The sequence below is a fragment of the Dryobates pubescens genome, chromosome 2 (assembly GCF_014839835.1).
Source record: "Dryobates pubescens isolate bDryPub1 chromosome 2, bDryPub1.pri, whole genome shotgun sequence".
NCBI lineage: Eukaryota > Metazoa > Chordata > Aves > Piciformes > Picidae > Dryobates > Dryobates pubescens.
The window spans coordinates 48,749,897-48,763,477 of NC_071613.1; the positions used below are offsets into that span (position 1 = coordinate 48,749,897).

Genomic DNA, 13,581 nt, shown 5'->3' on the forward strand with positions numbered 1-13,581 from the left:
AGAGCCTGTAGCTGAGATGCAAACAGGCAAGACAGAATACCAGCATGATGGACCTGATTGCATTAATGGCATTAACTGTCCTAATCAGCCTCACTTGGGGCCTCCACCTACACCCTCTTCCTATGGGCACAGAATGAGCAAAGAGATGGGTGAAACTGTGTGAGCTTCATGCTAAATGTGGGACGGGCCTGAGATAGTCAAATCTGAATAATTGGTGGTCTACCTGTTAGTCACTAAAATATGGAATAAGCATGAAAGTGCCAGGCTGCTCTCAAACTCTCCTAATAAAGTATTACTGCAGGGCTTTTTGTTCTCTCTTCTTTCAGTCTCTTGCTCCGATAATCCAACCTTTCCTCAGGAAACACTCCATGAGCAGAGCCCACTCTCCTATTCAGTTATCATTTCTTTCATCAATGTACATACTTTGCTCACCTCTGCCATTATTTTTTTTTTTCATTTAGCTATGTCAGACAGACCTACCTACTGTAAAATATGATGTAACTTCCTATTCCTGAAAGAAGGATCTGGTTGTTACGCTTTAGTTTGAAAACTGTTAGCCAGTAAGATGTGCTGTTCCCTTCTATAAGAGCTCTGTTAGGAAAACAGTTATTATTGTCTGGTATTTCTGTAACAGAATGTAAGAGACTCAAAAGAGACAGCAATATTAGATCAGCTACTTCATGTGACTTTCCTAAACTGAAGGCATAATAAATGGAAAAGAGTGAAAATGCTGTAGATGCCATTATTTTACCTGACTTGTTTCTGCATGACAAGAGCCCGTTCCAGAGATCATAGCAGATCATTAGAAGTTACCCATCTTACACAGAAAGCAGCCCAAGGCTTTGATCATTCAATACCTTGTAAAATTTTTAAATCCCTAACCTCTCTAATGCTCATGAGAGTTTCCAACCAGGAACACAGCATAATGCTGGGTGTAAAGTGAAACTGCAAATAGCACAGAATTATTGCAGATGCTTGTAAGTACAAACAATCATAGAATGGTTTGGGTTGGAAGGGACCTTCAAAGGTCATCCAGTTCAACCTCCCTGCACTGAGTGGGGACATACTCCACTAGATCAGGTTGCTCAGAGCCTTGTCGAGCTTGACCTTGAACGTCTCCAGGGATGGGGGACTGTGCCAGTGTTCCACCACCTTCATGGTAAAGAACTTGCTCCTAACATCCAAAGCTAAATCTATTCTTCTCTAATTTAAACCACTGCCCTTCGTCCTATCACTGCAGGCCTTTGTAAGCAATCCCTCTCCAGCCCTCTTGAAGGCCCCTTTCAGGTACTGGAAGGCCAATATTAAGTCTCCCCAGAGTCTTCTCTTTTCCAGGCTAACAACTCCAGCTCCCTCAGCCTGTCCTCATAGGTATTTCAGCTCCCTGGTCATCTTCATGGCCCTGCTTTAGACCAAATCCATCAGGTCCATGTCCTTCTTGCATGGAGTAACTCAAAATTATGTTTTTTGAATTTTCACCAAACCCATACCCACTTCCTTGATTTTGTTTTGTTGGGGTTTTAGTGTGTCCCTATTTTCTGATGATTTTCACAGCATATGAAGAATATTGTAACAGACACTGATCTAAGTTCTGCGGCTTAGTACAAACTATATCTATTTCAACTTGTATTACGTTGTAGAGGAAAGCCTCTATCGATACCGGAGAATAGGATTGTCCACCAGGTGTCACCCACCTCCTGTTAGCTACCCTTAAGCCTGTGTATGCAGGCTCGGGAAAACCGCCACTCTACAAAAGATGTAGATGCTGTCGCGCCGCTGTAAGAGTCATCTCCTCAGCACAAAAATACATTATCTTCCTTTGCTCTAATGGCTCCCAAACACTGAAGCTCTAGTAGCTTGTGAAGCATGTTTTAAAGGCAACCTAAGAAGTAACTGGATACCCTGAAACTCCTGGCACAAATACCCATATCTAACGCTCAGGTAAACGTGAGGGGATGTAACGTATGCACCTAGTGCAGCCAAACCCGCAACTACTACCAAAGACAATATCTAACCTTAAGTGCTTGTCGGGACTGTGAAGAATTTGGTACACAAGCTCTGGGAAGGCAGACGCTCGTAGGAAGCCGTTTCAGGGTGCGCGTTCTTCCAGTCATGTCTGGCTGTCCCTGCTCTCCTGAACTCTGCCTGACAGACTTCCCAGCACTGTGACGCCAGAGTCGCAGTTTCCTGGGCCATTCCTTCCCGCCGGCCCCTCAGGGGACTTCGCTAGGCCCTAATGCTCTCTGACGTTCCCCAGCAGGCCCCACACTCGCAGGACCGCCTATAGGCAGGTGCGGTAGAAGGGCTTGGCCCAGAGGAGGGCGACGTCGAGGCGGTGGCGGGAGAGAAGGCTGCCCTTCAGAGGTACTGGGCAGAAGCATGTCGAGGCGTCACCTCGCTGACGGGCATTTCCCACGGGCGCTGCTCTCGCACAGTGTGCAGCGGCTGACACAAGTGGCCGCGGCCGCTGACCGCCGCTTACCTCCTCCCGCCCGCGGACGCTGGCACCCCTCAGCGCCGCGCCCTGGCCCCTCCACCCGTCCCTGCGCTCCGCAGCCGGGCGGGCACTTTGCACACGCTCCCTCGCCCTGTCTCGGCCTGTCACAGGCGTTTCCGGCCCGGCCAGGCCGTTGGCGCGCGCCCCCCCACCCGCCCTGCGCGGCCGCCGGTCGTGCCGCCTGCACACGGGCGGGCGCTGCTGTGCAGCGCTGCTGCACCGTGCGCGCGCCCTCGCCCGCCCGCTGGCGACTGGCAGTTTGCAGACGCTCCCTGGCGCCCGCCCGCCTCCAGGTGGCCCGGCCCCCACGGCGGGCGCGGCGGCCGCCTCTCAGCCCGCGCCCGGCCTCCGCCGAGGACCATGGGCGATGCGCTACTCCCGGCGCGGGGGGCTGCGCACAGGCGGCGCCGGAGGAGGTGAGGCGGCCCCGGGTTTGGGAGTGGTGGGGGATCGGTGCCGCACTCAGCCTCACTATGTGGGGGGGCTCCGCCGCCTCCGTTGCCCCCTTCAGGCCGCTGCGGCTCGGCGGCCCGTGAGGGAGGGTGGTCTCTTCAGTCACTCCCCAAGCCCGCCGCGGCAGCCGTACGGGGTGGGGGCTGCTCTCTCCCCCGGTCCCCATCGTTCCCCTCCGAGAGCCGGCCCAGAGCGGGGGAGGCTTTTTCCCGGGCGCTGAGGGGGTGCCGCGAGGCGGTGCCGGTGTGGGTGTGGGTGCGGAACGGGAGGCAGAGGGATCGCCGAGGCAGCCGCTTCGGTGTGCCGGGGCCCGTCCTTGCCGCGGCCCGGCCGCCCCCGTCACCTTGCGTAACGACCTTCCGTGCCCGGCGCGGCTGAGAGCGCCTCCGCGGGCGGGGGCTGCTGCCCCATGAGGGGAGCCGGGACCGGGGAGGTGCCTCTGGAGCCCAGGCTGCGGGGTGCCTCCGAGGAGCCCAGCGGTGGGCGCTCGCCGTGTGCCTGGGAGAGCGGGCGGGCGAACGGGCAAGCGCGCCTCTGAGGGCCGGAGCAGTGCTGCCGGGGGTTTTACCGGAGCACGGGTGGCAAGCGTTGCCGTGTATGGGAGGTTGAATCTCGGATGGAAGTCTGTTGAAATCTCTCCCTTATGGTACGATTTGCAACCTGAGCATTAGGTTCTACCCGCTGCTGGTTTTGATTCCAATTCAGACTTTGTAAACCTCTAGGAAGAGAATTTGAGAAAAAGGTTCCTGAAAACTGTCATCTCTCTGCCAACTGTGCTTTGGTGTGCCATGTCCCCTACTTCTTCGCCAGCGGTGTATTGAGCTTTGCTTGGGAAATAACAATGGCTTTTTTTTTCCTGTCAGGTTGAGTATTTCTTACGCATCAACATTGTTCAGTGGTTTGATCGTAGACATTTCTCTTTGTGTGAAAAGCAGAGGTTTGACCTCATGTGGTCTCATAGGTATGTGGACCTACATTAAAAGTAATTTGGGCACCTGCTTTATTGTCTCCCTTGAGTTTTAGCAACTGTTTAAGGTAAACGTACTTTTTTATTATATTTAGAGGGAAAATAAATATGCCTTGGGTTTGAGGAACTAAATCTTGGTAGAGGCTTTCCTTGCTATTAACATAGGGAGTGTAGGTTCCATCTTTTGCAGGTAAGGTAGAATATCAGTCTCATCTTTTGAGTGCGTATTTCTCTTTCTGGCATTGTGGTCATCAGACTTGGCAGAATGAATTCTTACTGCTTGCATTAGGTCTTGATGTATCAGTCTCTCTTGGTAAGTGCAGCAAGGATAGAATACTCTTTAAAGGCTTACTCTTGAGATTCATGTTATTTTAGTGTACAGTCTTTATTTGTCTGAAAAGCTCTGTCACCTTGTCCCCATGAAACAGTATGATAGCTTTTTCAACAGCATGACTCATAATCCTAAATACAGGAATGAATTTTGACTTAGTGCACTGTAAGTGCTTTATCTCCGCAAAAAGCCTTGTGTACAGAAAATGCAAGTAGGGTGGAGGGAATGTCTTATACCGTATCTGTTAATCTTTGTCCTCAGGAGGACAGCATTTGTAAGTTGCTTGCGGGCTAGAAGTATGTCTTTACTCCCAAATCAATGAGATGATCTGAGTTCTTTCAAAATACTTCTGCCATTTCATAAAAGACTGAAAAGCTTTCAAAAAAGGAGGAACCAGTTAGTTCTTGTTGTTTATTATTGAAACCATTTTGCCTGGGGACACTGACTCCAGTTTAGTCTGAATGGGTGATTTACCTTTTTTCTTCATCCCTGTATAATGATTCTGACTGTTCTTCATGAGAAACTCTGCTCACTGGAACACCCACAGTTCACATAGTTACTGGTGTCTGTACCAAGCTTAATAGTAGGGAAATAAACCTTCACCATTTTTTTTTTCTGGTGGTTTTGTCACTTCTAGTACTGCTTGCTGGTCTTTACCTGTATGAGATGATGTAGAGCATCTTGTTAACTCTTAAAAAATAGTCTGTGGAGCAGAATGTTTAGCAAATGAAATGTCTGTCCTTCATAATTTAGCGTATGCAGACCATTTTCTGTTGCTCTTATGTAGCATGCGGATTTATTTTGTATGAGCAGAGTAAGGATTGAATAAGAACATATGCTGCTTCTTTTCTGGGTGATAAATCCATCTTGCTGTCCAGGAGGAAGGCAGCTTATACAGCCTGGACTGAAAAGATGTTGAAAGTCGAAGTGACTGAATGTAAGAAGATCAGGTTGTTTAAGCTCCCAAAACTAAACTGCCTAAACTTAGAAGCAGCCAGCAACACGGTGCAAATCATCTAAAATCCTTAATCTGCGTCATGAAATAGAATCTGGCAAAATAGTGAAGTGTTCTGAATTCCTAAAATTACTTTGAATAAAGACAGTTGCTTTCCAATTTTAAGTCATCTCCTTCCAACCAGATTCCTTTCCTTTCCCTTGTTAAAGGCAAGCTTTATACCATTAGCTTCTATGCTTGAGATAATATGTAGAATTTTATTAGCACCACTGATTTCCCTTCAAGTTTGAAATGATTTTTTTTTTTCTTTCAACATTTGCAAAGTTATATTTTTGGCATTGTATGCTGCTGTCAGCTAAGTTCACTCAGGTTTTGCTGCTGTTTAATAAAACAGCTTAGTTTTCTTCTTCAGCTCAGCTCTCAAATTTTAATAGAACTTCAGGAGCTGTTGGCATTAACTGCCTGTCACTGATGTAGTAGCTTGATTATTAGCTATGTGGTACATGTTTTGAAGGTTTACATGAATGCAGTGTTCATGTTCTGAGCAGATTGCTATCTAAAGAAGACTGTCTTGGTGTTTCATGAGAGAATGGGAGAATTAGTTCAGTTCTGTTGATGGGAAGAGCAGTGATAAGGGAGATTTGTTGGCAAGCATTACTTGATGGTTATTTTCATTTATGTCATGTTATTCCCAAAGTGTCTGCAGAACTCTGATGCTTAGCCTGGTTTGGAACGAGGGCAGTGCTCCAGCAGTGGCTTTTGGTAATGAACATCAGAAGCATCTGCTGAAGGAAATGAACATACTGCACAGTGCTAATCAGCTGGGAATCTGATGAATGGAAACTTTTTCAGGAATCAAGCACTTTTGCTATTACTGCATCTTCAGTTTAAAAAAAAATCATAACTGATTGGAGTGGATTAAGGTCATCCTTTTTTGCTTGGCTTTTGCTGAGTTTACTATTTACGTGTTTCTGCCTTTTGTGTGCCACATATCCACGTGCACTTAAACAGGCATCTGGAGAGCCCAGCTTTGCAATATAACGATGTATAGCTTCTGTGAGGAATAAGTCTCATTCTGATCGTGTTTTGGTAATGGCTTGATTTCCATCACTTCTGACCCCATCTTTTTTGACTATTTCTTGTTTGTTTCTGCGAGTTGATAATTCACATACTGTAATCCATGGCTACAAAGAGAAGGCAACTAGAATTTTGTAGAGATTTACATTAGTTTAGTGAAGGGTTTTGGATGTCAACATAGGCTTTTGTAATTGGATGACATTTGAAGAGTAGCCACCATAATGGTGGAGAATCAGTGGCACAAGTGCTGGCACAATCTCCCAGATGTGAGGCAGCAGCTTCTTTTGAAAACACAAATGTTTATCAAGGAGGGTAGCCTTCTGTACAAGCTGAAATAGCTCAGCTGTTCTGAGATGAGTTTGTGGTGCTTTTTTCTTGCCTTCCAACAAGGAGAAGCCTTGTGTGCTTTAATTGAGTGAATCATTCAAGCCCAAAGTCTCTGCATGCACTCAGGCAAGGATATAGCTCCTTTGAGGAACTTCTGCTAAAATTATGGTATTTTCATGTGTTTGTGTCATCTTGCATACTATGGAGAGGCACTGCAGTGAAAAAAACGAGAAGAGAAAACTAGTTTGTGGGACAGAGATTCCATCTTATAGTACTCTAAGCAAAGTCCTTTTCCTGAGGAAAGCTTAAGTCAATGCAGTGATTCGTTTGATTTATTATTTATGGTTTGTATGAGTTAAGAATCTTGTGATCCTGGCCCTTTGAGTCTCACAAGGTCCTCTTATTCCTGTTAAGCCAACTGTATTTCTTCATACATCCCACAGGCATTCCAAAATGTTTAACCTTGATTATTAGTCTAACCTACTGACGTTTGTCTTGCTGATTTTTATATCGTGATAAAAGCATGTAATCTTTGAAAGCTATCAGCCACCTCTTTTGACCTTGTTATGCTTTAGACAAAGGGATTTTTGTTGATGACAAGTAGCAGACAGAATCTGATTTTACTTTAATCAGGTTATTCATGGGTCATGTATTTTTTTTCTATGTATGTAAATTTCCCCCATATAACGTATTCCTTGTGGCTACATTTCCCTAGAATAGTTTTACAAGTAAAACCTTTTCTTCACTTCTGTTAGAGTTAGGTAATGAAATTTATTGCAGCTTCCTTCCCATTGCCTGTTGAGGTGATGTTTCTCTTCTTCCTAGGAAACAGATATGTCATACATGCACTGTGGCTGGTATAGCATTGTATATAATCTGTACTAAAGTCCTAGCAAAGTATTTTCTGATAGTTATTACTGAAGTAGTAGATTGCACAGTAGCAAAAATTTCTTCACTTTCAGTTGTCAAGCATGGACACGGGCTGCCCAGGGAAGTGGTTGAGTCACCATCCCTGGAGGGATTTAAAAGACATGCGGGCATGGTGGCTTAGTGATGGACTTGGCAGTGTTTAGTTTATGGTTGGACTTGATGATCTTAAAGGACTTTTCTGACTTAAATGACTCTGTGATTCTAAGTGGTCATAAAAAGTACAAGCTCCAGTGAATTATCACTCCTGCCAAAGGTGGTAGTTTGTGATTTGGCTGGTTTTTGGACATGTGACATCTTGAGATACCGAACCTTTGGACTGTAACACATTATGTGGCATTCCTCTTGTCTACAGTATGCATGACTGAAGTGGATTAACACATTCTTACATAAGATCCTTGTTAGTACAAAGGTATCTGCATATATTCAGTTAGGCAACAGTTTAAAATGGTGTGTCTTCGCCCTCTTATTTTTTAAACTTGCTGATTTATTTTGTCCCATCTTTCACTCTCTGTGTTTGTTCCTTTACTGCAGAGAAATAAGTTCAGTGCAGCTTTTGGAAGTTTCCCTTAAACTCTGCAGAGCATGACTCTAGTATGCATGTGATACACTGTGAAAATAATTTTGAGTATCCCTGTAATTAAACTTGTATTTTTTTCTGCTCTTATGCGATTTTTTTAGATGAACTATAGAATATATTGATTGAACATGGTCTATCTGAAGTGTTTTCATTAGTCACAGAAAACTTTTCTACATGGGATACATGAGTTAAAACATAGCTCCTTCATTCTGTGGGTTTGATTCATAGCAAAAATCTTTAAGCACATCATCTGCCTCCTATCAAGCTGTTAAGTAACTTCCATGAGGTTTTCTTGTTAGGTCCTGTTCAGGTAGTGTGTGCAATGATTTAATTTTCTATATTGTGGATTAAGAAGAATGAAAATACTGACTTTAATTTGCACTTGAGAAGGTTTTATGGTATACTGATACCTTTGTATCAGACATACCAATTCATTACTTTTGCTTAAAAGCTCATTTAAAAGAAAATCCAACAAAACAAACCCAAACCTAGAGTAAATGTGAGGAATGTTTCTAACCTGGTAGTTGTCCAGGTTTGACATTGTTTATTCATTCTATACCAAATCATTGTAAGATGGTTGTATTGAATGCTGAATGAAACTATTTGCATGACCTAACTGTAGAATGAAAGTCCCACACTGTTTCAGTGCACTGTAGTGTTAAGGCTATCTGCCTGAAAGAAATGTTTCCTGTAGTAATGCCTCTAAAATAATTCTCTGAGTAACACAAACCACAAAATGGTTCGCTTCTCCTGATGTTGAGTTGCCCATTTCTGTCTGGATGCAGTTAAAGCTTGCTCATTTTAATAACTGAAATAGCAGTAAATATGGAAGGCATAGAATCTGTCTGGTGGTATTCAGCAAATGGTGCCAACCATATCTTTGTCATCTTCAAATTCTTAGAGGAGTTTTCTTTCCATCTTGAGTTTGGTATGAATTGTACATCAAAATATATTTCCTTTTCCTAGGAAGAATATAGAATATTATCTTACTGTGTCTTTCTTTCTTTGTTTACCTGATCTGGGAATTTCTGAGCCAGCTGAACAAGGAAACTAAGCAGACAGATCCATTTTAAGCCTGGGGAAAACCTGAAATGTTCTTAACATACAAAGTTTCACAGCTATTTGGCAAACTTCTGAGGTTAATTTAAAGGAACTTCACAGCAGTGTTCTCTGTAGGTACTGGTACATCATACGTGGGTACAAACTTTACTACCTGCTTCACACATAGCAAAAAAACCCCCAACAAACAACAAAACCACCCCCAGAATCTCAGGAAAAGGATGGAAGGACACAAAGATTTCTCAGTCTTTACCACACAGGCTTCAGCCTTGGTTGTACAGGATGTTTGACCAGATTATGAAAGCTACATTTTCCAATGCACTTACCCCACCCCCCCCAACCCCCAGTTCTTGAAGAGTGAACACTTTCCTTCCCTGTATTTCTCTCCATTTTGTTGACATACCTATTTGAGTTGTGTAGCTACTTTTGTTTTACTGGATGGGGGAAAAAAGCATACAGGAGGAGAATGCTGCAAATACTTCTAGTGGTTTTTCTACTTAAGCTAACAGCTTTTTTACTGTAGATGAAATCAACTATTTCTGAATACTGAATCTAATTTTAAGAGCCTGTAATCAATTTAAATGAATATGTTATGGTTATACTTTAAAGTAACATATTCAATTATTATTACTAATGGATATTTTCTTAGATACTGGTTGAGTTTGTTGAAAATCAGTTAAGAAAAAAGCCCACATTTTTCCTTGTTTTGATATAATAACTTATCTTGAAAGACAAATATGAACTATACTTCTTATAGATAAGAAGTAGTTCTTGTTAAAAACACATTTCCAGTTTTTTTTCCAGTAGCTTAACAGTCAAAGAATTGGATAATCAGTAAAGTAAAAACTTCTGATTTTTTAAAATGATGTTAGAAATGAAACCAAGCTGTGTGTTTGACAAAGCAATTTGGGGTATCTCTTAATGTAGATCTGGTTTGGGGAAGCTTAATGAGTTTACTTTATGGCTCTATTTGTTAGTCTGTGGTTGGGATTCTTAAGTGACTCTCCTTAGGTTCTGGATTGATAACCTTAAGGTACTATATGTAATTCCTTTGAGGAAAAGGTTACAGTAACTTTAACCCAATTCTCACCAATGTAAGTTTAAAGAACATTCAAGGGAGCAAAGAATGGCTTGGGTCTGGAAGATAATTAAGATTTTGGTCTCTCTACTGGAGATGAAGTTATGTGAAAATAGTACTTGCTCCTGGAAGTTTGGAATTTTAGTTCACTGGCTGATCCATGCTGCTGCTGCTGCACATCCAGTGAGTGAGCAGTCGTTGCAGTGCTGTTTGTATGCTACCAGCAGCAAAAGGAACGGATTTTTGTAATGACGTAGTTAGGGTTTAACTGCAGTGGATAAAGTTCCATACTGGCATAAAAGGCATATTGCAGTTTACTTAAGCTCTTTTTGAGTTGATGCTATTTAAACCTCTGGCTCCGTGTATTGAAACTAGTACAATGAGGCCCAAGTGTGCACTTAAACTTTCCTTTGAGGGCCCTACTGGCTGATACAGAGCAGAAGCTTGTAACAGGTTTAGCTTCTGTTCAGCTTCTATTAAATTCCTTGTACCTTGATTCATTTCCTGACATAGTCTCCATATGTACTGGTTACATAGCTTGTGCACTGTATAATGTTACAAAAGAATGCTAGGATTGATGTACTTTATTACTTAAAACATATCTAAAAACACTCTTACATACTGTTGGCATGCATGTGGCCACATCTAGAGCAAAGAAAACAGTCTTAGAAAAAAGATACCTTTTAAAAAAGCTGTTTTGAGAAATACTATTGTAATTTACATATATGGGGAGAACTGGGCTGCATAAAGTTTGCATTTCTTAGATATAAAAAGAGAGGTTAGATGGAGAACTGAACAACCTAATTTATCATAATTTGGGCTTAAAATACGGGAAATTACTGGGGTATTTTTTCTCTTCTATAAGTTCAAGTTTTCTGCATCTCATGTATTTGAACAACTGATTTTTACTTTTCCCCTCTGTCTACCATTAGTATGCTTCTTTGTTAACATTGTCTTGGTCTCTGTTCAGACTGTTGCTTGTACTTAAAGTCTTGTTCTTCCTTTGAGGATTGTTCCTGTTGGATATGGACAACTTGAATTCAGTTGCCCAACTGATAATTTGATACTCTGGGATATAGTGTTCAGAATAACCTAACTCAGTGGTCTTGTGATTGTTTTATAGTTTGTAGTACCTTATGCTGTTCTGATATTCTTTGCTCTGATCAGGAGAATTTCACAAGCATTTGGTGGTGCCTTTATATAGCAATGTCATCAGTCTTCCTGGTGTTCACCTAGGCTGCAGTTAGATGTAGTTTGTGCCGTCATACCCATCTCTCCCCATTCCCTGTCAGTGCTTTCGTGTGGCAGTGCAGAACTGGATGGCAAACTCTTACAGCTGTAAATGGCTCTCTGGAGAATTGGTGTTTTAGAGCAGTGCTCCCTTGCTGTCTTCACCTTCTAGCCATGTAGGCTGGGGAAGGAGTTTGGAGAGGGATAAAGATGGTGCTGTCAGTGACAGTGCTGGCTTGTGGTGTTTGAACATCAATCTAATTTAGAAGATTGCATTCCTCTTTGAGTTGTTAGGTAAACAGAGGGTTAATATTGGTAAAATTGGTAAATGTCCAGTAGATCAGATGAATTTGATGGGTGAACTCTCCAGTGGATAAAGAATTGGTTGGATGATTGCATACAAAGCATAATGGTCAATGGCTCAGTGTCCAGATGGAGATGGGTGAGAAGTGGCATCCCTCAAGGGTCTGTAATTGGACCAGGGCTAGAGGGCTGGGCCACCTCTCCTATGTAGACAGGCTGAAAGAATTGGGTGTGGTCAGCCTGGAGAAGAGAAGGCTCCAGAGAGACGTTATGGCAACATTTCAATATCTGAAGGGGACCTACAGGAACGCTGGGGAATATCTCCCTCTCTGGAGATGCATTCCTGTGTGATCTGGTATAGGTGATCCTGCTCTGGCAGGGAGATTGGACTAGATGATCTTTTGAGGCTCATTCCAACCCCTAACATTCTGTGATTCTCTGACTGTTTTGAAGGGCTTGTAGCAATAAGATGAAGGGCAGTAGTTTTAAACTGGGGCAGGGTAGATTTAGGTTTTAGACAAAAGGAGGAAGTTCTTTACAACAAGAGTGGTAAAATACTGGAGCAGGTTGCCAAGAGATGTGGTTGAGGCCCTGTCCCTGGAGACATTCAAGATCAGACTTGACGTGGCCCTGAGCAGCCAGATTTAGTTGGAGGCATCCCTATTCACTGCAGGGGGGCTGGACAAGATGACCTTCCAGCCTGATGCAATCTGTGAATCTGCGAAATGGCCCCAGTTTTATCTAGCAAATTATTACTGTTCTTTCAAAAAGCCTTATTCTATATAAGGCCTATCAACACACATTTTCATGTTTGTTTATCCAAATTTAAAAAGCATTCCCTCTCAATGTATAGATTCCTGATATGCAACTCAGATTCCACACTATTGATTTGGATGTGTGCTATGAAAAGAGTTTTTTAATGAAGGTGTACTCTTGCTCTTTCACACGCTACAGAGTATTTTTAAATATGCCACCCACCTCATTCTCTAAATAACTAAAATTTGGCGTGTCATTAAAAAGGCTGCTGATGCAGAATTGTAGTTTGGCAGAAATTACTCCAGGAACTTTACAGTGCTTGGTGTGTCCACCTTCCCTGTAGTATGGGGATCAAGCCTGTTGCTCAGGATAAAAATATTTGTCAGGGCTACAAAAATGCAGAATTGAAGCCTTTGCGTTGTTTATTTGGGCCCCTCAGTTTAGGAAGGATGTTGACTTGCTGGAACGAGTCCAGAGAAGAGCAACAAAGTTGGTGAGGGGTTTGGAACATAAGCCCTACGAGGAGAGGCTGAGGGAGCTGGGGTTGCTTAGCCTGGAGAAGAGGAGACTCAGGGGTGACCTTACTACTCTCTACATCTACCTGAAGGGAGGTTGTAGACAGATGGATGTTGGTCTCTTCTCCCAGGCAGCCAGTACCAGGACAAGAGGACACAGTCTCAGGCTGCGCCAGGGGAGGTTCAGGCTAGATGTTAGGAAAAAGTTCTATACAGAAAGAGTGATTGCACATTGGAATGGGCTGCCTGGGGAGGTGGTGGAGTCGCCATCACTGGAGGTTTTCAGGAGAAGACTTGATGGGGTGCTTGGTGCCATGGGTTAGTTGTTTGCGTGGTGTTGGATTGGTTGATGGGTTGGACGCGATGATCTTGAAGGTCTCTTCCAACCTGGTTTATTCTATGTATGTATGTATTCTATGTATTTTGTACTGACCAGCTCTGTCATCCTTGTGTTTGACAAATAGAGGAAGAAATCTGTCATATGTTATTAGCCTACTTTTCTTTTCTTTTTTTTTGGCTAATATAT

At 43.2% G+C, this 13,581-nt stretch overlaps 1 protein-coding gene across 5 annotated transcripts in view; it reads left to right on the forward strand.

Moving 5' to 3' along the window:
• The first annotated feature begins 2,799 nt into the window (after positions 1-2,799).
• The window catches only part of MGAT5 (alpha-1,6-mannosylglycoprotein 6-beta-N-acetylglucosaminyltransferase), a 132,352-nt gene continuing 121,570 nt past the window's right edge, over positions 2,800-13,581 (forward strand). For 2 of the 5 annotated variants that reach the window (XM_054176992.1, XM_054177001.1), the window contains exons 1-2: positions 2,819-2,913; positions 3,814-3,911. The gene's annotated coding sequence lies outside the window, so the exon portion shown is untranslated. Of the gene's footprint in view, positions 2,914-3,813; positions 3,912-13,581 lie in introns of all 5 variants that reach the window. The other 3 variants (XM_054177000.1, XM_054176974.1, XM_054176983.1) reach the window with 2 other exon arrangements.